The 24,711-nt window shown below is 41.6% G+C and overlaps 2 long non-coding RNA genes across 2 annotated transcripts; one reads left to right on the top strand and one right to left on the bottom strand.

The window, feature by feature from the left end:
- Positions 1–7,088: 7,088 nt before the first annotated feature.
- LOC131104560 (uncharacterized) lies at positions 7,089–13,963 on the top strand. Its single transcript, XR_009119800.1, has 3 exons — positions 7,089–7,546; positions 12,735–12,859; positions 13,276–13,963. It is a non-coding gene; the product is annotated as an uncharacterized LOC131104560 (long non-coding RNA).
- Positions 13,964–16,383: 2,420 nt separating this feature from the next.
- Positions 16,384–22,121, bottom strand: LOC131104417 (uncharacterized). Its single transcript, XR_009119779.1, has 3 exons — positions 20,504–22,121; positions 19,571–19,727; positions 16,384–19,378 (listed from the first exon to the last, which is right to left on the bottom strand). It is a non-coding gene; the product is annotated as an uncharacterized LOC131104417 (long non-coding RNA).
- Positions 22,122–24,711: the final 2,590 nt, after the last annotated feature.

Raw genomic sequence — 24,711 nt, 5'->3', positions numbered from 1 at the left:
CTAATCAATTAAGCTCAAATCCTGTCATCTCTCTGGGGTGCAAATTTTAATCTAGCGGCTCATTTCTACAACATTAAACTCGCTCAGTAAGAAGCGAGTTTATTTTTCTTGTCAGTTTGTCCCTTTACATCAGGGGTCTCAAACACGCTGGCCCGCAGGACACTAGTTCGAGGCGCAAGTTTGATATGGATGCTGTATGGTATCATGTACCCAGAAAAAAATATTACGTTTGATTAATGTTCATGTTAAAGGTTAAATAACTGTTAATAGTTATCCTCCCTATCCGTGTGGAAGTGGTAAGTTTTTGGCTTTTTAAGTTTAAAGGAAATAACTTGGAGGCTACCGTTTAGGTCGCTAGCTCTCTAGTTTGCGAGTTAGCATGTGTCTCAAGACCCTGCAGTTGCGCAATATGTTGTAAATAAAAAGAGTATAAATGTGACTATAGTCGTGTTTTGTCATGTCTACAGGGCTCTAATAATGCTTTGTTAATTTTAATCTGAAAAAAATAATTTGTCTACCCACCAACTATATGTGGTTTCTTAATTTTTAATTATTTGCTGTTTTGTTATTATTGTATTTATTTATTACTGATTGATTGATTTTCTTTATTCTTGATCTTATTTTGTGTAGAAAAATAAAAAGTAAGATATTTGAGAACAGTGGAATGTTTTATCAGAGCTTTTCTTGTAGAAAATTGGAACCAAAGCAAAGTTTATTCATTATTCTGTTTTTAATAAATGCGTTTGTTTTTTTTGTTTTTTGGAAAACCTGATGCGGCCCAGCCTCGCCCAAACCCTAGCTCCAATGGCCCCCAGGTAAATTGAGTTTGAGACCCCTGCTTTACATCAAGCCCATACACAAAAGGAGGAAGAATGCACCACAGGTACGCTATCAAAGGTCACATTTCCACCGCTATACTTTTACAAAACAAAGATAAAGCCAGATAGTGAAATTATTTTAAGTATCACAGCGATGATGCTTCATGAATGAAATGCCTCTTTTCATGTCCATGAAGAAAGTACAGAACATTGTCCTTGGACGCACTTTCCCCAAGCACCAAGGAGCCTACAGGTACTATAGAGCCACTGCAAAGCCGTCAGTAATACTTTAATTTAACACTGAACCTTTCACTCTATACTGTTAACTAAAAACATAAAAATTGGACCGAAATGGGAAAAAGACAGATTTCTGTCTGAAGGCTGCAACTGTCGAATAAAAGCGAGGACATGCACACGCATTACTCAAATAAGTCAAATCTTAAACCATACAAATACTGACAAATGTACAGTACATTGAAAAGACTGACTAAGATCCAGAGGAAAAAGCAGTGAGGATTACAGGCTTCCACAGCATTGTCATTTCACTTCTAAATGTCCATTGCTTTCAAAGTAGACACAAGACTCTTCTAAACAAAACAACTCCTGTTCTGTGTAGCTAGCGGCTGTTCCCGTTCTTCAGACGACGATGGTCTTCTTTCTATTTTCTCCTGGGATTGTCTGCGTACCCCCAGGTGACTGATAAATCCAATTCGAGCTTTGAAGGATCTTCTGTAGGTCGGACAGGTTGTTCCTTGGGTTAGATTTGGTCTGGGTTGAAGTCACCTTTCATGTCTTCGTCGCTTCTCCTACATCGGTTTGTTGCTATTCTTTCATGATGGATCCCCAGAGATTTTATCTCTTGCATTTTCTTCTCAGATGTAAAAAGATGTTACATTTCTTCATGTTGGCCTTCCCCCTCTTTCAGCTGGGAATATAGGATCTGTTTTGATAAACAGCCATCTGACATTGGAACAACATGCCCACTGAGCTTTGATGCTTGCAGTGTCAGCTGATGTTCGTGTTTATGTTCTAAGATATCTTTGATGGTATATTTCCAATATTTTCAGTTGGTTTCAGATGGCTACAAGAGTGTTCTGATGACAACAACCTTGGTATCAGTTATGATGTCTCGGTCTTAAAAAATGATTATGTGAATCTCATCACTCACTCATCATGATTGGACGACAGATGACTCCCAAGATAAGGAAGGTGAGCCACGCTATCCAAGGCTGCTTCTCCGAGCCTGATTGATGGTTGAGGATGGTGGGATAATTTGGGGCTGGTTGCTACAGAACCAGAGTTTTCTTGAGGTTTTGAGACCGAGGGATCTGTATGTCAGTCGAAGACACTTCAGATCTGTTGGAGGTCCTCCTCAGAGAGAGCCGCAACAATGTTATACCTACGTCCCGTCTGACCCTCAGTTTGAGGACTCAGCAGTGACTGTGTAGCCACAAGAGGGAACAAATATTGATGAGAAATAGAGAAAGAAAATGGTGTTTTGATTGGTAAATTTTGTGTGGTATTGTTCTTATTTGGGTCTTTGTTGGGATGACCAGTCCCAAAACAAGGAATTGTGTATTTTTCTGGGGTAAGCCCAAAGATGAAGAATAAATCCTTCCACCTACAGCGGTAATCATTAACACCTGTGAACATCACAAGCTTTTGGAAAAGCTGCTGAGTCTTGGAAAAACCTTCCAAAGGGCATTTTGTGAGTGCTGATCATCCTCCCCTCCTAAGCGGATCGGGGGTATGTTCTGACGCTTTGGCAGCCTCAGTCAGTGATAAGGGTAAGGCGGTCACCTCACAGAAAGCTGCGGGACAACACTGACCTCTTTTTGTTGACTTTGACAGTGTCCTGCACTTGAGAGGAATATTTTGGTTTTTCTTCCCAAGCGTTTCTGTCTGGTCAAGCTGCAGCTTTTCGAAAATAAATGACAATTTGAAACCCTCCAAAGACAACTTGCTTTCTACATGAATAGTTTTGAAAGTTCTACAAAATTGGAACGTATGTTGAGCAGGGTAAAAAAAAATAAAAAATCTCAGAATGCGTGCAGATGAGGAAAAAAAACAGCTGGACATTTCTATCAGCTTTGCCGTTTGATTGAATTCAAACATTTTAGCACTCAGCAGCTTTGAAAAAGTAATGCTAATTAAGGACTTGTGTCATGGCACCTGTCAAGCAGCACAATTAAAAACATTGTTCACAAAAGAAAACCGTCGCCTACAATTTAAATGCAGCCAGCACCATCTAATTTGTTCAATTTTCACCACTGAAAGAGGGTACCAATTTGCTGAGCTGGGAGAGGAATTTTCAATCTAGGAGAAGTGACATCTAGAGTGGGCCTCCGCACCACCAGCCCCAACTGGTTCTCAACACACTTTAAATGGAAGCCTGAAATACAGATCAGTAACGTTGCAGATCATCTTAGCAGGGCACTTAGTGAAAAAAATCCAAGGAAACACAGCTGGAATAGGTACATATTCCGGAAGATGTAGAAAGTTTTCTGTGCGGGTTATTGTGTGTAGCTGCTCTGTAGGAGTCCACAACTCTATACAAAGGGCCGAAAAATGAGCTTAATAGGTTCCTCTTTAAAACATGTTACACTTCAGCAGATGGCCCCCGCTGGCACTCAAACAAAAGAAGTGAAAACCATTACTGCAATTCAGACGGGTTATTTTAGTCACATACAGTTTATTGTTAAATGTCCACAAGCACGAACAGCTACCTCCTGGCATCATTCAAGTCGAAAATGTTATGCTAATTTATTTAAAAGTTTCTTTACTAAACTTTAAGCCCCGCCAAAGTTAAAGAGGAAAAACATAAACACATTCCTTAGCAGAGATGCAACTCTACAATAGTTGATATCATGTTTGGTGCAGTTTGAAGCCAACAACACGGCCACAAGGAGGCAGTAGTGCATTTCTAAGAGCTGGGCATGCATCTGTCCCATACAAATCTATACTCTGCAGTAACCAGGAAGCCAAAATCTCGCCATGTAAGGCAAAGAAGGTTCCGTATTAAAGAAACATTTTAATGCATGCTTACACACACACACAGTACAATTAGAAAATTGCAAATAGTTCATGGTGTTACATATATTATAAAAGGTTATTTTCATGTAAAATCACATTTTTTGTGTTTATATTGGGGCATCGTTGAGACATTTTGGCAAACTATCGTATTTTCCGGACTATAACTCGCACTTTTTTTCATAGGTTGGCTGTTCCTGCGACTTATACTCCAGAGCAACTTATAAATGAAAAAACTGTTTATGTTACATAAACACTGGACACCTTTTCTGTTCATGTTCATTTTTTGTGCAGGTGAATAACTATTGTGTTAGCATATTTTATACGTTTTCAACCTGTTCTCTGTTATTTGATTGTTAGAACTTGCCTTCCAAGAGGATGTAATGTCGGTTTTGGTCAAGTAGTTTGTAAAATAAATTAAAATAATAAATAATAAATATAATAATAATAATAAATATAAAATAAATTGCCCACAAAAATTGCGACTTATACTCCAGTGCGACTGATGTATGTTTTTTTCTGCCTAATTATGCATTTTTGGCATTGTGCGACTTATACTCCGGAGTGTCCAGAAAATACGGTATACGTGGCTAAATTTGTGTCAAAGTGAAAGTTATGCTTGTGCTTTTCACAAAAAACTTTTTTCTCACTTTATTTGCTGAGAACTGATATTTTGCTATGTGCTACTGTCGATTACTCAAGAATGAAAAAAGGTATATAACACTTTTTTTTGTGTATAGTTAAATACCATAACTATATTGGCCAAGAACACAATATTTTGTGTGCCTTGAAAAATCTGTGAAAATCCAAAGTCAAGCGTCAAACCCAAAAAGCAGCATACCTTTGAGGGTACCACCAGACAGGCCAGTGTTGTTCCCAGCTTAGTTTTGTTCCGAGCATGTGCTGAGCCAGAATCCTGGGTGGGTGCAGCCTGTGTTAGGCCTGTGCCGTGTTGATTCATAGTGGCGGACACTAATTCCATGGCAAATGATGCTATTATTCAGGGGCTCAAATTGAATTACTCCATCCATTGGATCTGCTTAACATTTTCCCCATGGATAGTTTAGCAACCGGTGTAATCTCCCCTACTTACTTACAAGCCCGGTTTGTCACGCCAGGCGTTCTGTCTCCCTCCTGCCGTCTTAGGCTTAGTGTGAAGCATTGCTGCGGCGAAAACACATGATTCATCCCGCATGTGCCCACAAACACTGGTGACGGTAAACACATTAATACCTGCGAGCGGAAGGCGTCGGAAAACGGCACACGCACACACACACACAGCGGCACTGTTGAGGTCGGATAAAGCAGGAGCCGCCAGAACGATACAAAGGGGGGAAAAACAGTCAAGTCTAGCATGACGAAAAGTCCAATTGAAGGCATTTAATTAGCATTGGTGCTTTTGTACGTGTTTTGTACTTCATGTTACTGCTGTATTTCAGTTTTGATATTTTTCTTACGCTTCCTAAAGTGTATTTTGTGTGTGCGTGACCTCATTCTGTCAACCTCTGCATATATATTTTGGTTATTTCTGCAGATATGTTCTTTTATGACAGAATACGTGCACAAAAAACACATTCCTATTTCTGTCTTTGTCCCAAACCCCCCCTTAACACAACTGTCCTCGATTCTTGCAAGTTCCTCACAGCTTTTAAACTTTATTTACCGAGCCTTATCAATGTTTCAAACCGAGGCGGAAGAGTCTTGACTGTGGAATAAGCTGGGAGGCGAATTAATAAATACAAAAATAACATTTTGCCTGAAATCGTTCAGTCAGCTAAAAATCTATTTACCGTAAATTATATTGAGATCATTTCAAACATGTAGGTGAAGCAAGCTTTGGGGAAAGCTAGGATCTGAGGTACAGCTGAGGGGGTGGTACCCCACCCCCCCTTCCCCCCGCCTGCCTGCAGTGCAGCAGGATAATAGGACAATCTCAGAGGTGCACAGATGTCTCCACCTTTTGCCTTAATTTAGAAAACGTATGACCTCTACCCAACAAGGAAACACATGACATTGTTTTGGGACGTCTGCATTCAACCATCCACCCTGATGGACCACGGTTTTGTGATACTGCGTGCACACGTGTGGCTGTCTTATTCCCTACAGCGTATGATTTCTGAAAGCAGACTCCTCATAGCCCCGGCTTTGAGGTGCTGTGCCCCTGTTTTTGAACACTCCACCTCCATTAACGGACAAAGATGAGAGCATAAGATGAAAGCAGGATGTTGCCATCACTTCGTGGCGATATGAATGGTTCTGCTCACTGCAAACATTAACCTTGCATTTTAGGTAAGAAACTACCAAAGATAATACCTCTTACTACTTTTCTGACCTATAAATGTAGTTAGAATGTCATATTCTCATGTTAAATGATGCCACAGTTTCAGATAATGATGTTTGCGTTAGCTAAAGCTACTTAGCATTCAGAGGCATCTTGAAGTAAACGCTTTTCTTGAGGAATCTGGATCCAACACAAATGAATGTATGTTAAAGACAGTTGTGGGGGGGGGGGCTCTGTCCTTCCTGCTTGGCTGCACCAGGCGGCCTGCATGCTGCTGCTGCGGTTTGGGGCTTCTGCACTATGGCTGCTGGGGGCGCCAGGCTGTATGTTGCAGTGGGGCTTGGTCTCACTCGCGGGGACCGTGGCCCTGGGTGGCGGGCGAGGGAGGGGGGGCCGTGCACCTCATTGTAGCACCTTTTCGTCATTCTCTGTCCAGGTAAAAGCTCCACTATTTTGTTACTATTAGAAATAAGTGTTACAAAACGAACAGTGAGGTCAGAAAACGTCTCGGAATGCCTGTGACGGAACATACTGACCGGGTATGTATGACTGGAGTGTTTGTATTTGTGTCACTACTTGGTCCCATCTATTTGTGTATCTGTGAATGGTTGAATGCAGCCACAGAACGCAGCATCTTCACTCCCAAATGAGCATCACTTGTCAGCTCCAACGCTTGGTGGAACGCTAATCCCACAGCAGTGACAACACTTTTATTATTGGTCTGTATCCACCAGTCTCATAAGTCAGTGATACATGGCTTTCTCTCCGCTTGAAACAACTACCTCATTATCCCTTTCTAGCCTTCGGTAGACAAAAAAAGGAATCTACTCTTTTCTTACCCTGGGCTGTTGCACATTTGGATCCCGTATTAGTATTTTTTTTGTATGAGTCAGGGGGGTCACTAGGTTCTGAGGACGGGGGGGGGGGGGGGCTTAGACTGGTGGTAGATGTTAGGAAATTCAAAAAACAAATAACGAACAAGAACCGGGATATAACTTTCCCACTTTTGGACAGGTTTAGCAGAGATACTGATAATTATTTTAGGCCACCATTAAATTTTAATGAATGCCGATTTTTTTTTAATCACATTAACACCATCAGCACGAAAAACACAACAGATTTAACAGACATACGCTACTACTATTATTATCATCCACTCACAATAATGATAAATGAATCATAGTGGAATCAGCTCAACTCAGTAACCCTAAGTGTGCATCCCTAATGTGAGAGAAACACAACTGATGCTGTTCCCCCAAAGGCTGAAGAGAACGCAGAGCACACCAAACTATAACCAGGACCATGGTATTAGCTACTGGCTAGCTAATTAGCATATGCAGTGGTCCTTTATGGCTGGAATCTACCTTTTGGTCGCAAAACAACAGAGGTAAAAGACGTGAGCCGATATCGTCTATATGTAAGTCTTTTTTCCATTTAATTTATTTATATTTTTTATTTTTTTGTAAAATAGGAAATACTTGGTTCATGGTTCAATCTGCTGTTAAGTGTGGGCTGGAGCTAACTAATTGCTACCAGCAGTGATTTTTGAAAAACCTTCGTATATCCATTCTTCTCCTACTGCTGCTCTAGTCAATAGTTGGCTCTGTGTGCAAAACATGGACTGGATTCTCAGTGATGTGGGATGTACTCTACATGGCCAAGTGGAATGGACTAGGTAATGGCGCAGTGAAGGGGCTCTCTACCTTACACTATCATATAAAGGGAAATGGACAGATTTATCATTATAAATTAATGACAGGTAATGTGAATATTTATTTTAACTCCTATTCTTGCCCTATTAGATACATTTGTCAGAGATTTTTTTTTAAATCAATTAAAAAATCAATAAAAAATATTAAATTATTTAGGGGGGCTGAAGCAAAAAAGCCTATTTTAGGCCTAATGACGCCACTGGTATGAGTATTATTTCTGTAGGACAGCAGGAAACTCCTCTGGTTATGAATCAAATTCACATCCATAACATATGGTACCTGGATGATGATGTATGGTAGTTAGAGGATGGTACGTTCAAAAATATACAAGAATGAAGACAAAATATTGTTACTTTGAATGATGAATAACATCATAGTAACTCATTCGCTACTGAAGACGTATTTAAATGTTTTTCTTTTCAACCTGACCACTTGCTCCCTAAGACGTATTTACCAGCACAAGGTGGTAAAAGTGTATTTTATAAGAACTCAGCCTGCATCTCTCCCATTGAAGGCTGATCTCCCAGGAAGTGAAAAGGCATCTTTCCGACTTGTGCAAAGAAGCTTAACGCATGCACACGCACAGTTTAGTTGCAAATGTGAAAATCAATACTTTGAAAACTGAACTGATATTTTGCTGAAAATTCTCCTAAAGCCTTTAGTTCATGCTCGAAAATGATTAATATCATGGAAAATACATACACTTTGCTTGACTTTACAATATATACAGTATATACATACTGTATTCAACCATGAAACAGCATGATTTATGAATCCATATATATTTGGAAGCCGCAAAATTTAAACTATAATTTAAACGACTGTATTGAGAGCAACCACTGGTGCCAAACAAAGGCCAAGTTGTCAGCGCTAACAACAGATGCAATGGTTTGCCCGCTGACCTGCATTAATGACATCATGATATCATATACTGGAACCATCTGCGGCGGGGCTCAATTATCCATACTTGTTCCTCCAGCTCACGTTGGACACTATGTGAAACACACTCAAATGACTTCCATAAATGCAAATTGGCTATTATAATGTTTAACAGCTGGTGCTTTCATTCACAGCTAATGTTGACAAATTAGCAGTTAGCAGCTAAATCACGCACAGTTGAGTACCTGGATTAGCGCCGATATGCACCACCCACACTCAAATGTAAGCAGGGTAAAAAATGGATGAAAAATTGTAAACCAAGAGTGCAAAATAACAATAAAAGGACTATAATAACAACATGATTGGAGACGCTCCCTAGCGTCAAGTAGAGATGCACCTCATCATGTAACCCAACCCAGCAAATTGTCATGTGGGAACTTTGATTACAGTTGTGTTGCCCGGCAACCACAGATACACAATTCTCCTGTGATTCTGCATCCACCAGAGATGTATTAACAAGGGAAAGACGCAGAGATTAAAGAGAGATTGCAGGAATACCCCTTACTCACGTTTTGAAGACAGCGTTTGCAGTGGCATGCGGGTTCTGGGCAGGTCAAGCGCCGACTCCTTTTACTTGACTTTTATTTTGTTAACACAGGTTGCTGTATTGAAGTAAAAAGAGAATTCACTTTTATTAATTTGTAATAAACTGACAAACACACGTGGTCTTAGATGAAGTACATGCCTCCTATGCATCTCTACGCTTGGATGTCTATTCTCCACGGTCAGGATAGTCAGCGGTGCATGCAAATATCATTAATGCATTGGACCTGTAGCTAAACCGCTACTCTGGTGCTGCTGTCGAAAAATGCTGGCTTATCCTCTCGATAGAAGGACAGCAGCAACAGAAAGAATAATGATGTCACGCAAACAGCAATTGGCGAGCACCATGATCCAACTCGGTCCTCTGCAGGCTTGACTGCACACTAAAGAGGAGAGATTCGCCACAGCGTCATCTCAGCTTTCTGCCCCGTATTTGATCAAGAAATACACAAATTCGATAAAAAACGTAAAAAAGAATGGATTCATGCAGTTCAATAGACAAATATATTTTTTTAGTATTTCATTATGATACAGTAGGTGAGGCGTCTCGCTCGACCACACGTCACTGAGCATTTGATAGGTTGCATGTGTCTCAGGCCAGTCGGTCATGGAGGTGAGAGCTAAACGGAGACATGAGAGGACCCGAATGCAAGAATGAGCCGAGAGTACGTAGGCACCCGAAACTACACACAAAGATCACAGCGAGTCCCTGGAGACAATCATTAAAATGCTCCAAAAGTAGAGGAACAGGAGCGGATTGGTAGCGAGACGGATGGGCTGATGACGTCTGAAGGATAGTTTTTACATGCAGGAAACAAATGCATATGATTTTAAGTGAGGAAAGAAATGGACAAATGAACATTTAAAATCATTTTTAACTTGATTGAAAACTTTATTGGATAGACAGTGAGGGGAGGGGAGTGAGAGGAGGCGATTTGCAAGAACAACTAATCAACAGCTTCCTGTGTGATCTCAGTTTTGTTTGCAACTTTTAATTTGCTTCACAGCAACTTTACCTGTAACCCTAATATATGAGTTTATATATCCCAAATGATATGCAATTGTATATATGTAAAAATATAGTCCTTTTTTGGTCTTGATCGCAAGATATTTTTTATATGTATCAATATATACACATATATGATCTATGCATATATTACAATATATTGGAAAATATAAACATAAGATCCCATATATGGAAATATATTTCCTAATACATTGCATTATATTTGCCAATATACTGCAATATTTTTTTTTTCCCATAAGGGCACAGCAGCCTTGAATTTGTTGTTCCATTGTTGTCGTTACCCTTTGCTGCCTTTGACGTGTTGTAACGCAACATTCAGTCAGTTAAGACTCATTTCCCCTTGGAGACCAATGACTCTAATCTAAGCAATAACCATTTTTATACATGTGACAAATTCACATTGCCCATCATAAACTGCTGTTATGTTCATGTTAAGTTTGTGTTGTAACACGTTGCACGTACTTTGTTCACAACATTGGGGAACTGTTGAGAGAAATCTATAGGAGTGTTTGTTGAGAGATCATCATCACACGTCCACACCTCTGACAAAGTAAACAAGGAAGTGAGGACGTGGGTGGGCCGTGCAGGGACACATTTGATTTGTGAGACAGTTGACGTGCAGCTATGAGCGCTACTCTGGGACAAATTATGTGCGGGGAAGTTGCAAGCTGGTGCATAATTTGCAGGGAGTGTGGGCTGCACCGGAGGAAAGGTGGGTGGAGGGCAGAGGTGGCGGGAAGTCATTCATTCATTCATTCATTTTCTCCCGTTAACCCCCCCGAGGTTCGCGGGGTGCTGGAGCCTATCCCCGCTGTCTTCAGGCGAGAGGCGGGGTACACTCTGGACTGGTTGCCAGCCAATCACAGGGCACATATAGACAAACAACCATTCACACTCACATTCATACCTATGGACAATTTGGAGTGGCCAATTAACCTAGCATGTTTTTGGAATGTGGGAGGAAACCGGAGTACCTGGAGAAAACCCACGCATGCAAACTCCACTCAGAGATGGAGTGGAATGGAACGCTGTGTGGCCTGGGCGCTAACCACTCAACCTGGCGGGAAGTCAGTGTTTTGCAAATCTCAACTCTGAAGTCTTTAATCTGAAGTCTCGAGTAAGGTCAAGTCCAAGTCAAGTCTCAAGTCAGAGTAATAAACTTGAAAGTTTTCGAGTCCTTCCAAGTCGAAAGCGCTGTTTTATGTTTGCCAAATAAAATGGCATTTTAACAAAGTAACAATTTATTCCATTTGACAAATACAAAAAAATCATTTTGAATTGTTTTATGTCATAAATAAAATAAGACTAGTTAGTATTTTCAAGTCATCAGACTCAAGTCTGAATGAAGTCCTGAGTCTTTGATGTCAAAGTACAAGTCAAGTTGAAAGCCTTTGACGATATTGTCAAGTCCATTCCAAAGTCATCAAAATTGATCTGTGGTGAAGGGTCTTGCCCAAAGACCTTGTCAGAGGACGCTGGGTTCAAACCGCCAACCCTCCAGTTTCTGCCTCCTGAGCCACATTCCTTGTTCTTCACACATGGCTAAGCTCTTATGTGACCAAAAATAAAATATTGGGTTTTTTTTTTTATTTTCTTTACTTTTACTGATTCATTCCTTGTACAAACAACCCCTCTGAAACGCTACAATCCGTTCCTCTTCCATCACAAGCAGTGGTGCAGTAATCGACTTTAATGGGTATATCAGAGGCTCTCAGACAGGTGCTGCTTGAGTCATGGTGAACAAACAACAATCCAGAATGAAGAAAAGGCAAAATCAGAATTGTTATCAAAGCACCTTCTTAATTAAATCCAGCATGACACCAGTAGCTCAGCCCCAGCGTGTTGTTGAGGTAAAAGAGAAAGAAGCCAGCAGATATGCAGCTGAGGGAAAACAGGATGTGTAGGTTGGCAAAGCTCATTCTTGATTTTTACAAGAATAGTTCAGCTGAACGACCGCTTTGCGTGACAGGGGAATCTATTTATGTCCAGCTCCATCCCATCGGTGACACGATGTCCCCTTTTCGCCTGTTAGTGTTGGCCAACGATGCATGGGAGGAAGGAATTTCTCCATTTTCCAGAAAATTTCCCTTATTTTCAAATGCATTGACAGGTAGGGTGTGTGAGAGGGAGAGAGAGAGAGCGCGTGGGGGTAGAGTGAGGGATTTTGCTTTCAGAGGGAGACTGATGGAGGCTGGCAGACAGGCGTTTAGGGAGCAGTCCGTCTGTTGCACAGTGTAGGCAGAGCCAGCCACCATCCATCTCCATTATACACGTCCACATGCCACTGGGCAGGGGACAACTCCTCCGAGAGTGACCGGGGGAGGGGAGGGGAGGGCACTTGTCTGTCAAAACCGTATGTATGTTGCGCTTGTGTTAATCACCAGCGGAGCAAGGCGGGCGCCAGGACGGACACGACAGGAACTCATCCTTCACGGTTGAGACGGTGCCTGTTGGCTCTCGAGAAGCAACACTTGTATCTACTTTGGAATACGCACATTAGACGCCAAAGGTAAGAAAGTATAAGGCATTTTGATGGCATTTGATGTTGACATGATGTTGACATGTAAAGTGCTGCACAACGCAAGCCAACACTGATTGGAGCAAAATAGCGTCAAATAGGTCAAATAACCATCTCTCCACTGTCCTGCAGCAAGTGAGACAGATCATCAAAATACTGGCCAACTTTAGCACCGCATTCACTACGGCTTGATTAAGGTGGCTCTGAAAAGTTTGTACAATCCGACTTAAAGGTCGCCTCAGCAGAGTTCATGAGGGCGTGGTGTGAATGGGTCTGCAATTTAATGAAAACCACATTTAAACTCAAATGGCTTGTTTAAGTTTAAGACTGTAGCCTGAAAAAGTCTGAATCTGCACTAATATTTGACATTCATGTCATTTTTCTGTCACAACTTCCTAATGGCAAAGATAAAAGGGTTTGTTGGACACCACAAAGCCCATTGCTCTGTGGGGGACGAAGCGGCCTACAGGATGGAGGGGGCAAGTCTGGAGGAATGGTGCGAGGAAACCTCCTCACCCTCAATGCAGACAAGACAAAGGAGATGATAGTGGACATGAGGAAGAAGAGGCCACGTCACTGAGGACTTCACAGTGAGGGACATCCAAGACTCACAGCTGGTCAAGAAGGCTCGACAGTGGCTGTACGTTCTGAGGAGGCAGAGGAAGTCAACTTCTAGCTGCATCCTGAGAGCATGACTGTGTGGTACAGCGCCACTAAAGCCATGGAGCAAAAACACCCGCAGGGAGGATAATCAGGACCCCGGTGCCGTCTCTGCAGAGCATCGACCACCACAGAGTCCACAGCAGAGCTGCCTCCATCATCAAGGACCCCACCCTCCCACAACACGGACTGTTCACACTTCTGCCCTCAGGACGGAGGTACAGGAGTGTGAAATGCAGTACAACCCGTCTAAAGTAGTCGTTGTAGCTATTTTTAAGCCTTAATATTTCTCTTGATTTGTTTTACTTTTGGTTGTATCTTTTTTTTACGATTCTCTTTATGCTGGTAATGTGAGTGGACAGCAAAGTAAGAATTTCATTGTACATGGAAACCTGTTTCTTTACTGTCTACATGACAATAAAGACTCTGAATTGATTTGAATTGTGACACGGCGCCATCGCTGCAGAGACACAGACTTTAAATCACCGATATACGGATATTGGGATCAGGTGTGTGCAGCAGAAGTATACTTTTCAGATGACAAGAATTAAATTCGAATAAAATTTGTTTTGTATTGAAAACGCATCAAACCAAACAATTGCACCCCTAGCCTTGAGCATTTAAGCTAAATATGGGTGTGAGGTGTTACTTTACCCACTAATATATGATCTACATTAGGCAATATCATATTGCTGATGCATCCAAGTGAGCGCCATCATCCTGTACAAATGTTGAAGCATCGCCACAAAGCAGTTTTGGGTTTTTTATGTATGCATTAGCAAGCATACAAATTGCATTTTCACTGCTAAGTTTACACCGAAAGAGCATCTGGGGGCTGAATCGTGACATGTGGCCATTGGGAGGATTTATGCATTTGGACTTTGTGACCATCAGCTTTCCAATTTCATGAACCGTCTTAATGGGCTGGGTGTCCATGAAGGAAGACGTTACGTTGATTTTTAGTGTACAGAAAATCCGTTTACAACCATGTAGTCATATTGATTCCTTTGATTTTCTATCACACTAACCCAAAAAAAGACGTTTTAATGCTATGTCAACATGTGAGCGAGACTGCAATCGTTTGCTGCTCGACCACCAATTTCAAATTGAATTATCACCTAAATTGTTATTCAGATTCAAATCCCTTTCCCTAGAATAATGGAAAAACAATCCCATTCAGGGTCAAACTGTCACCATCATAAAACCTGTATAAATATTTTAATACACTTCAGAGTCGATACAAGACGTGAATAAAAATAAGTTGCCTCCTGTGAATATTAAAAGATAAAAGCAATAAAAGACTTTAAAGTCTTTAATAACAAATGACAAAGCTATCATGTGAATGTTCGCTTGTCTTCCAAATGTGCCTTAAAATGTCACATTTTCACTTTCAAATATCACAGAAGTGTAAAACTCAACAAAACACTCTACTTAAGTTGAATAACGAGTGACAAAGCATCCAGTGAGGCTGGAATCAGACCGCTTTGAATCGTGAGTCCACTTAATTCATGTGATTTTCGGTCTCGTCGTCCTTGTCGTCAAAGTTGGAAGCTGCTTCTTTTGTGGTGTGAATGTAAAAACAACAAAATAAAGACACCTCCTTTGATGCTCACTCTTGTTTAGTGTGCCGAGGGCATGTGCTTCCAACTCCAATAATGATTTGATTTGAGCTGTTCCACCGCATCAAAAGGTAGCGATGTGATTTTCTTTAATCACACGTAAACCCACTGAGTGATGCTACGTGACCAAGAATGAATGACACCAAGTTAACCTTCAGCGTGACAGACATGGCCACAGTTTACCACGGAGCCAAAGTGTTATCGCATTAACCGCGTCATACCTTCCCGTGGTTTCAAGCACAGCGGTCGTGTTCAGGACTGCTGTGTTTTACAGCGTTGCATCTTATCTCGTTTACCGAGGTGAAATGACTGACCATAGCACCCTCGTAAAAATACATAAAAAACTGACAACCGAGACTGAATGACGGGTTTCGTGGGGACGTGGCTGCCTGAAAGAACGGCCTCCAGGTTTAAAGTGGCAAATGCAGCGAACACAAAGTGGGAAGCTTGGAGAGAAACCTGTTCCACTGGGCTGCACACTCCTTATTACTCCAAATGCAAACATGCTTAGCTTCATAACACCATAATCCGAAAATAAACCTTCTCAGACTCACCAAACTCATTCCTGTTTGTATATTATAGTTTAGCACGAGGCTGACAAATGCAAATGAGCAAAAGAGCACACTGTTAAATATTCAGTAGCATCTATAAGAGAGGATGCCAACAACTGGGAGGTCTTACATGTCCTGACTGAGTTTCTGCCCTCCTCACAACATTCTGGGTACATTCTGTTATTCCGCTTTTGAATGGAAATATCGCTGCCTGCTAAAAATGTGAAACACTGAACATGGGATCTAGTCCCATGTTCAGTGTTATTCCCATGGTTTCAGGTGCATCTACAGGCACCCACACGACTGCATCTATAGACTGCTTCTATGTTAGAGGAGAAATACCGTCATTTTGGGGGTTAAAAAAAAACACTACTTTTTTCTTTTAATGAGGCCCATGATGCCATAGAGAGCAGTTACAAGAAGTAGTGAAGCAGACAGTAGCATCACATTTTGAAGTCTTATGCGGCGATTATGTTTAGATCTGACAAATTTTAAGTAAGTTTGATCAAGTCTGGAATGGAATGGAATGGCCTTTATTGTCATTATACAAGATGTACAACGAGATTGGAGAGCTTCTCCTTTCAGTGCAGTAGTCAAGTTTAAAAAAAGTATATAAAAGTAGAGTAAAAAAGACAATTTAACAAGATATATACAAGATACATACAAGATATCCAAAATATACACATAGTATTGCACAGGAGCATATGCAGGAACAGACATATTGCAGATATATTAATTTTAGTGCAATGATAAATGGATCATAGTGCAAATAATGACTGGTGTGTACAGATGAGTAAAGTCACATATGAGTGTATTGTATTGGGTTGTTAAATAAATAAATATGATTGAGGTAGTAACAGTCTAGATTTACTACCGCTTGTTTGGACTGTTTGGACTGCTTGGACCGCGGCAGATGAAAAAAAAACAAGAGTGACCCTGGGATCATGTGGAGGTAGGATGGCAAGGTTTACAATTTTGTGTATGAAACACACTGAAGGGATGCACGCAAGGTGAACATGACAACACAAGCACATTCTCTGTATTTTTAGCAGTTTTTATTTCATATTGGTGAATTATTTACCAAGTCATCATCTCATTTATATTACTGAAATATTTCAATCATTATTATGTTCAACTTGCACGTAAGAAATGTTTGTAAAAATGACAAGTTTCTATGTTTTCCTTCTTTCTTTTTTTAAGCACCGGGTTGGGCACCATTGGATAATATGGGAACGATACACAACCCTGCTTTTTAGTGGCTGAACTTGCAGCATCCGTAACCACAGGCGTTTCATATGCAGCAAGAGATAAGCAAGCTGTGTGCCTTTGTGTTTTTCCTGGGTCAAATTGCCACATCAATGAAAGAAAGAGGCTGGGGGTCTATCTTCGGTAAACTGTGCTGGTGAAAGTCATTTCATGTTGTAGTCGGTCAGATATCACAGTGTTTTTACTCTTCAAAGTTGTTCTGTCCATAATGAAGGATGTCCTCCAACATAATTGAATTTCATGTTCCAACTCGAAATTAGATCCCGAGCTTTCACTCCCAAATAAGGAAGAAAAAGTACTTTCAGCGTACATCTTCTTTTCTCAGACGAACTCCAATAAGTGTCTGAGGAAGGTAGGAATCATTGAGAGATTCTTAAAAAAATCGGAGACTTTTTCAGACATGCCTGATAGACACAGTTAAATCGTCTCTTTCTTTGTAAGAGCAAACTGCCTTTGGCTGTTCCCTACGCACCTTTCCTTTGAGTGTTTGTTTAAAAACTACCATTCAACACAAAGGTCTGAGGTTGAGCACAGTCGAGATATTTGTCATGAATAAACCATCTGATGGCCTTACTCAACACCACAGCGGTGAGAATCAGTACACTTAATGAACCCCGCTAAATCAGCTCAGCGTATATGGCGTCATCGGGAGAAATGGGCTTTTAAGTGTCACGCAGATGCCAAACACCGACTACACACTGAAGGTTAGGAGATGCGCTTGGTTTGTACACAATTAGGTTGAAATGGCATCACAGCGTTCTCCAAAAGCAGCTCATGTCAGAGTCCACTGGGCTCGACTTCATCCATAACAGATTAACAGTGTATTTTCAGCTATGGTCACCTATGAACTGTTAGTGATGTGTTTAAGGCAGCACCGACCGTGGAACTTTTGCCCGTCTAATTTATAAATAAAACACCCCATCTTACTTTTTGTCCCAGCTGTACCATTCTGGGTGAGAATGACATGCTAACGAGTAACTGTGTCCTCAACAGATGTAAGGTGTGTGTCAATTGTGTGGGGCGGAATGCCAGTGTGTGAAGAAAAGGTGTGAATGCATGCATAATTTCCATGAACTAGTGGTGAAAGGCAAGGCAAGTTCATTTGTAGCGCACACTTCACACAGAAGGCAGTGCTTTACAGAAAAGAAGATCAAATCACTTCATAAAATCAATACATCAATTTATGAGCGGTACATAAATATCTATAAATTATTCCATTAAAAAATGAAGACTGCAAATGAAACATTTTCAGTTGTCATATGCACAGTTGAATACAAGTGTTTTGAGCTTAGATTTGAACATTGCCAAAGTTGAGGATTGTAACGCATTTTCCGGAAGACTGTTCCAGACTCCTACATGTCCGTGGTGTACTTCGGCACAAGACCATGAAAAGACTTATACGCCAGCAGAGCTGTTTCAAGTGTGTTCTGTGAGCGACAGGAAGTCATTGCAGAGACCTGAGTACTACTGGATTATGGTCCTATTTCCTGGTTTCGTCAGGACTTGAGCATCCCGTTGCCGATTAGTCTCTCTAAATCTGGAATATAAACTATTCCCTTGATTTTGGCAATGTTTTTTAAGTGGCAAAAAGCCGATCATGTCATTGATTTAATGTGGCCGTTAAAGTTCAGATCTGAGTGCATTATTACCCCTGGACTTCTAACTTGCCGATGATGTTTTTAGAGAGTCTCAAGGTGACACTTTGTCTTTGTTTCTGCGGGCCAAAGACAATGATTTCAGTTTTATCCGAGTTTAGCTGGAGAGAGTTGTTTTGCATCCACACACTGATTTGTTTGATGCAGTGACAAAGTAAATATACAGGACACATTTCAGCTGCACATTGGCTATCCTAAAGGAAGCATGTGCAGATTGAACAATAGGGGTCTAAGGATTGACCCATGGGGAACCCCACAGGTCTGAGACACAGTTACAGTTGCAAAACCAGACATTTTTATGGGTGTCTCAATTACCTGTTTACTTCCTATTCGCAGAGATCTACTGCAGATGTTGAAATCACCGCCAACACTTTCTGAAAAGATTGCATTTGTAGCTTGATACACAGAAGCCGTACACAACACGGCAAAGGGACATGGTCTCATGGCTTTTTAAAGCCCATAAAGCTCCATGTGGATGGGCTGAGCAAACTTCCACGCATCCTCCTTCATCCCAGCTAAGGGCTTTCAGTGTTCCATGACATTGTGCCTTCTGTGTATGGGCATCCATATCTACAGGAGCCTTCTCTGTGAGGGAACAAGGGGCAGCCCTTGCGAAAAAGATGTGTGATGTGAATGAACTAGCAATGCTTTGATCAGGGTTGCTGCCGATCTTGACAACCACATACAAATAGTGTTGGGAGAACAACCGGGTTCCCACAGTAGGTGGGTCCATACCATCAGCACATACGCCATTAAAACCTAGCAAGACAGGAAACATAACATGTTAACATGTTGCGGGAATGATGATGATGCCACATGCCTCTCTGTCTCTCTCTCGCTCGCTCGCTCTCTCACATCACACCAACACACACATACATACATACAGGTTGTGCACCCCGTCACTGTGTACGTCTGGTTGATTAATGATTGTTCTCCACACCTCCCACTCACCTGCACTCGGCTGCTTGATTGATGATCCCAGGGGCTTGACAGACGGACAGCTGTGGCATGGTGGAGGGCCCAGGCATTCCCGCCGGCATCCGCATCCTTCTCCTCCTCAGCGGGGACAGTTGTGTGTCCCATCAGGCCACATCATCTTTTAATTGCACTGAATAAAAATATGAAAAGAAATGTTGAGATGCACTTTTCACGATCATGATGCATATGAGGCGACTTGATGCAAATCATCATCATTTACTCATGTGTACTAGGTATCATCACACCCTATATTCAAGTTTCCATTTTTAAAAAGGTTTGACATGGCTCTTAAGGTCAAAGACAGGAATCAGTATTTTATCATTGCATTTGGTTTAATGGTGATGTTGTGTCATGCTGCTGCATCTTTATTTTAACCCATTTTTCGGTCTATTTATAACACAAAGCCTGACTTTAACGTGAGTGATAGGCTTTCTCCGTCTCCGCGAATGAAGCTCACGGTGCGGCGTTTGAGCAACAAGACAGTGGTAGCAGACGGGAGGCTTGCTCTCTTTTCTGCCTCTCAATTCTATTGTGAAGTGAGAGCAGTGAGAGCGGAGGAGCGGCATAGAGCCATAAATCATATGTCGACTAATGGCAGTTCCAAATGAGGCCTCTCATCAGACGAGACAAGTGCCGCTCCGTGTACTGCTTTGGGCTCCACTATAACATCTGTACGCTGCCTGCCGCGCGTGTCGCTCTCACATTCATTAGGAAATGTCTACGAAGCCGTAAAAGTTCAATTTGGTGCCAACTGGATCTGAAAAGTTGGTGGTGACAAATAATCAAAAGGATCTGAAAGGTTGGCCCATGGGCGACATAGCAATGTGGCGTCCCGTTTTATAGTCAAATCAATATATAAAAGTTATACATTTACAAGAAAAAGTCATACATATACAGAAATATTACCGTTTCCCAAGGCCAAAGGTCACATAAGTCCACTCAGTTCATCATGCCGTTTGGGTCGGAACCAGGAAGTCCATGGAACCACTGTAGAAAGAGGTGCAGAATCTCAATACAAAGCATCCAAAAAGAGCATAATAAGTCCCCTTTAAATAAAAGGGTAATGAAAAAAAAGAAAACAATTCCTTACCTTCATCCCTGTGGCTTATTGAGAGAGAGAGAAGTAGAAGAGGTAGGTGAAGCGTTCTGGTCTGGCAGCCATGTCAATAATAACACCATATAAGACCATGACGCTGTGTAATAATTACTGTCGCTGTTAGAGGACCAGAAAGGGCTTTTTTTCTACACCGAAGCTTTGAAGGTAAATGGCAGTTCCTTTCCTGTTGCGACTGTTTTGTATTGATTTTGGCATAACCACTGCTTTTGAAAAAAATAGCCAACGATAATGATGAAGTATACAATGCTGCAGCACATGTCGACATGACACCGTTATCGACATTTTCGATTCAAACGTAGGCAATAATTGGGAACAAAGCCAAGAAACTGACAATAACACAATAGCAACATGTACTAATATTGTGATGACTATTTATTTTGCTCATATGTGACCTGAATCTGCTAAAAGCAAAATTCATATTTTTTCAAATGGGACTCGGGCCTCATTCGTATGTAGATATAAATCTGATGTATGTGCGATGCTACTGCAGTTTGAATGGTCAGGTGACATATAGTATGCAAATATGGTGGAAACCTCTGGTATAAATGTCACTTCCACTTCTCCAGTCTATGGAAGGAGTGACAAAAAGCCAGGAAAAATGTCGATTTGATTGACCGAAACTCAACTTTAGTGACTAGAGTGACAAAGCACGCTGTTTTCCTTGTTCTTTGTCTTTTTTTATGAAGTGAAGAAAATGTTTTGGTTTCATTGGGAGGTGAAATTGACCGGTGGGCGGCTTTTTCAATTAGAGTTCCCAAAATGCCGAAGGAAAAGTAAAACACATGCAGACCTAATCCTATGATGCTTGCCAAGTTGAAGTCTTGTAAATTTGGTCTCGTCACACACAATGGCGGTTCAAATGTCCAAGTTCCTGTGACTTTAGAGGGCATAGCATTTTTCCAGACATTCCTCAGGTTCCCGTGTCCTTGTTATTCATTAAGTTTTTTTGAATGTTCTTCCTCTGGACTTTGTGGTTTTGGTTATAGAAATATAACCATTTTCCATCCATACAGAGGATGCCAGTAACATTTGAGTATATGACTGCCGTGCCGAGTGTCCTGGTCACCCTTCTCCCCTAAGGGTTATACTGTATCCCTTTGAGACATTGACAAATGTTCAAGATTTGCTTTTGAGTACTCCTGCTGTACAGCTTGTGTGTCCGTGTCATATTTTGATGGCCGACCTCATGCAGAGACGGACAGTGCTTCTCTCTGCTTTTGTTCTACGTGGTCAGCAGATAATGAAGTTTGAAGGGGTGTGTGCTGGTGCTGTGCAGCGATAGGGACCCAAAGAAAGAAAATGCAATTACCATACCTGTCTAAGCAACAATGGCCAAGCAGCCACGTTGCCCTAACTCCACTCGAAGACAGCGACAGCCTTTGCCGTTCAAATTGTGGAAGCACAAAAGCTGCCCTTGCTGCGACTCCCAAATCAGCGTCTTGTACAACATAAAAGGGATATGTGACAGTCGTCTTTAAAAAGCTGATGTGTGTATCTGGATGAGAAGGTATTTTTGCTGCGTACATTCTTTTAGATAACAGAAAGCACAAGATATACCGCCACATGAAAGCCACTGAGTTACTACTAACCTCGTTGCTTAACAGAGGAAAGTCATTTGTTATAAATGACATGAGACCATTTCTAATTTGGCAAGCAGAAATCAAATACTTGTTTCTTCTCAACCTTTCTGTCGGCTATGCTCAAGGACACTTCAGCAGGGAATGAAGGCGAGATGAAGACATGGACGTCTGTTTGCCCACTGCGCCACTCTGCCACTCAACTGGGCTTTTTCCTTCATTGCAACTTGACAAGCGCCACAGATCGCCTGTCATGCTCCGGCCCGCCTTCACTTTTTGGTGACAGCTGCTGAGTCGGCACATGTGTGGCGCTGAGTGTGCAAAGGACGCTCAGTGGGTCCTTTGTGATTGGCAAAGAGATATCAAGCGCAAGGACCAATGCAAAAGCAATTTTCAGCCGCTTGAGGGAATATATTGAGGTCAAGTGAACTTCTTTTTCCATATATTCATCTTTTCATTCAGGACACGGAGGATTGTGGTATCCATGTGGTATGGAACACACAACATAATAAAAGATATCCACCACTAAATGTATTCGTAGCACCCCAAAAAGATCCAGCGGCAGTAATAATTGGAATGCATTATTATTGTTGCCTTAGAACCCTTAGATACAGACAATGCATGACATTCTTTAAAATGGATAGCTGGTGTTGGCTCGGGCCTGAGTTTGACACATGTGATATATAATAATAATCACATTGGGGGCCGAGTACCACTAAAGAAGGAGTGCAGAGGCGCCACTCTGAAAGGAGGTGTCTCACTCTCAAGGTTTATTGAGCGGTCCCTTTGTGCCTCAGCTGCAATTCCCCATCAGTTCATCCATCCATTCGTCTACAGTTTGTTTTTAACAGACGCACTGCCCGAAGTGAGCAGATGATGGAGTGTGGGGACGTGAGTAGGGGATAACAAAGCGTGAATCCATCAAGCGTTTTAATTCCAAATGAGGGGGGTGCTGACACAGCAGCCTGAGAGTTGACAATACCAACTGGGAACTCGGAGGTGATTAACTTTATTTTTTCACCGCTTTAAGATGCTTTGGATTCAGTGACTGAACACAGAGTTAAATACATCCATCGCTGGGAATCTGACAAAATACCAAAACTGTCCAAAAGAAGAAATACACACAACAAAAATCCTGGCCGGGGAGCCATTTTTGTTCTCACATATCTCCAAAGTGACACACACACACACACACACACACACGCATCTGTTGGCCCCTGCAACAATGGCTGATCACACTTGGCAAAACAGCGGCTTTGGTCCACCTCTTCAATCGTAAGGGACTTTTGAGCTGCTCGTTTCGCATTGAAGCCCTCAACCATCAGACGAACAATTGGATTGCTCAGACAAAATGGCTTTGGATGGATTTTCCATAAAGTTGAAAGCCGGTTCCTATTGATTAGGATGAACACAGCCTGTCGCATGGCAAGATTCAAGAAGTCTCTCTGCTCAGAAGAAATTCAAGATATTTGTGTACTGTTAAAGCACCATCGATTTTATGGGTTTTATTCACGTAAACCCTAAATTGTTCTCAAATCCTTCCCCCTTCCTGATTTCTTGGGGGGAATTGTCAATGTTTGTCAATGATAACAAAACCGAACAAAAAATGCAGTTTTTAAATCTAACTTTGTATTATTAAGGGAGAAAAAAAATTCCCAAACTACATGTTGTGTTGTCATTGACTAATATTTACATTTGTTTGATGATTTGGAACATTTAAGTGTGGAAAATCATGCAAAGTAAAAGGTCAGGGGTAGAACGAATTGAGCACAAAATGAGGGATTACCGAGTTTAAGTTTAAGATCATCATTTGTTTGTTATTTTGTAGGCATTTTAATTCATTTTCTACCGCTTATCCTCACAAGGGTCACGGGGGGTACACCCTGGACTGGTGACCAGCCAATCGCAGGGAACATATAGACAAACAACCATTCACACTCACATTCATACCTATGGACAATTTGGAGTCGCCAATTAACCTAGCATGTCTTTGGAATGTGGGAGGAAACCGGAGTACCCGGAGAAAACCCACGCATGCACGGGGAGAACATGCAAACTCCACACAGAGATGGCCGAGGGTGGAATTTAACTTGGGTCTCCTAGCTGTGAGGCCTGCACGCTAACCACTTAACGCCGTGCAGCCGTAGGTATTTTTATTTCCTAATATTTCAAACAAGCCACAACAGATGACAACTGTTTTGTTTCATAAATCAGATAATAACGACATGCGACATGGCTGGGCTTGAAAAAAGGTTGCAAACCCCTGAATTAGACACAGCAGCGTCCCTTGAGGTGCTGCAAGGGGATTCAAGCGACTATTTCCCAATGACAACGTGCTGCGATTGTGAGACAATACATTTGCTACCTTTCTACAGCCATGACATCTTCCAGCACTACCTCCATTCCCGTCTTTCAGGTCA

This window comes from Doryrhamphus excisus, chromosome 16 (genome assembly GCF_030265055.1).
Source record: "Doryrhamphus excisus isolate RoL2022-K1 chromosome 16, RoL_Dexc_1.0, whole genome shotgun sequence".
Lineage (NCBI taxonomy): Eukaryota > Metazoa > Chordata > Actinopteri > Syngnathiformes > Syngnathidae > Doryrhamphus > Doryrhamphus excisus.
This window is presented reverse-complemented; position numbering and strand designations above follow the sequence as displayed.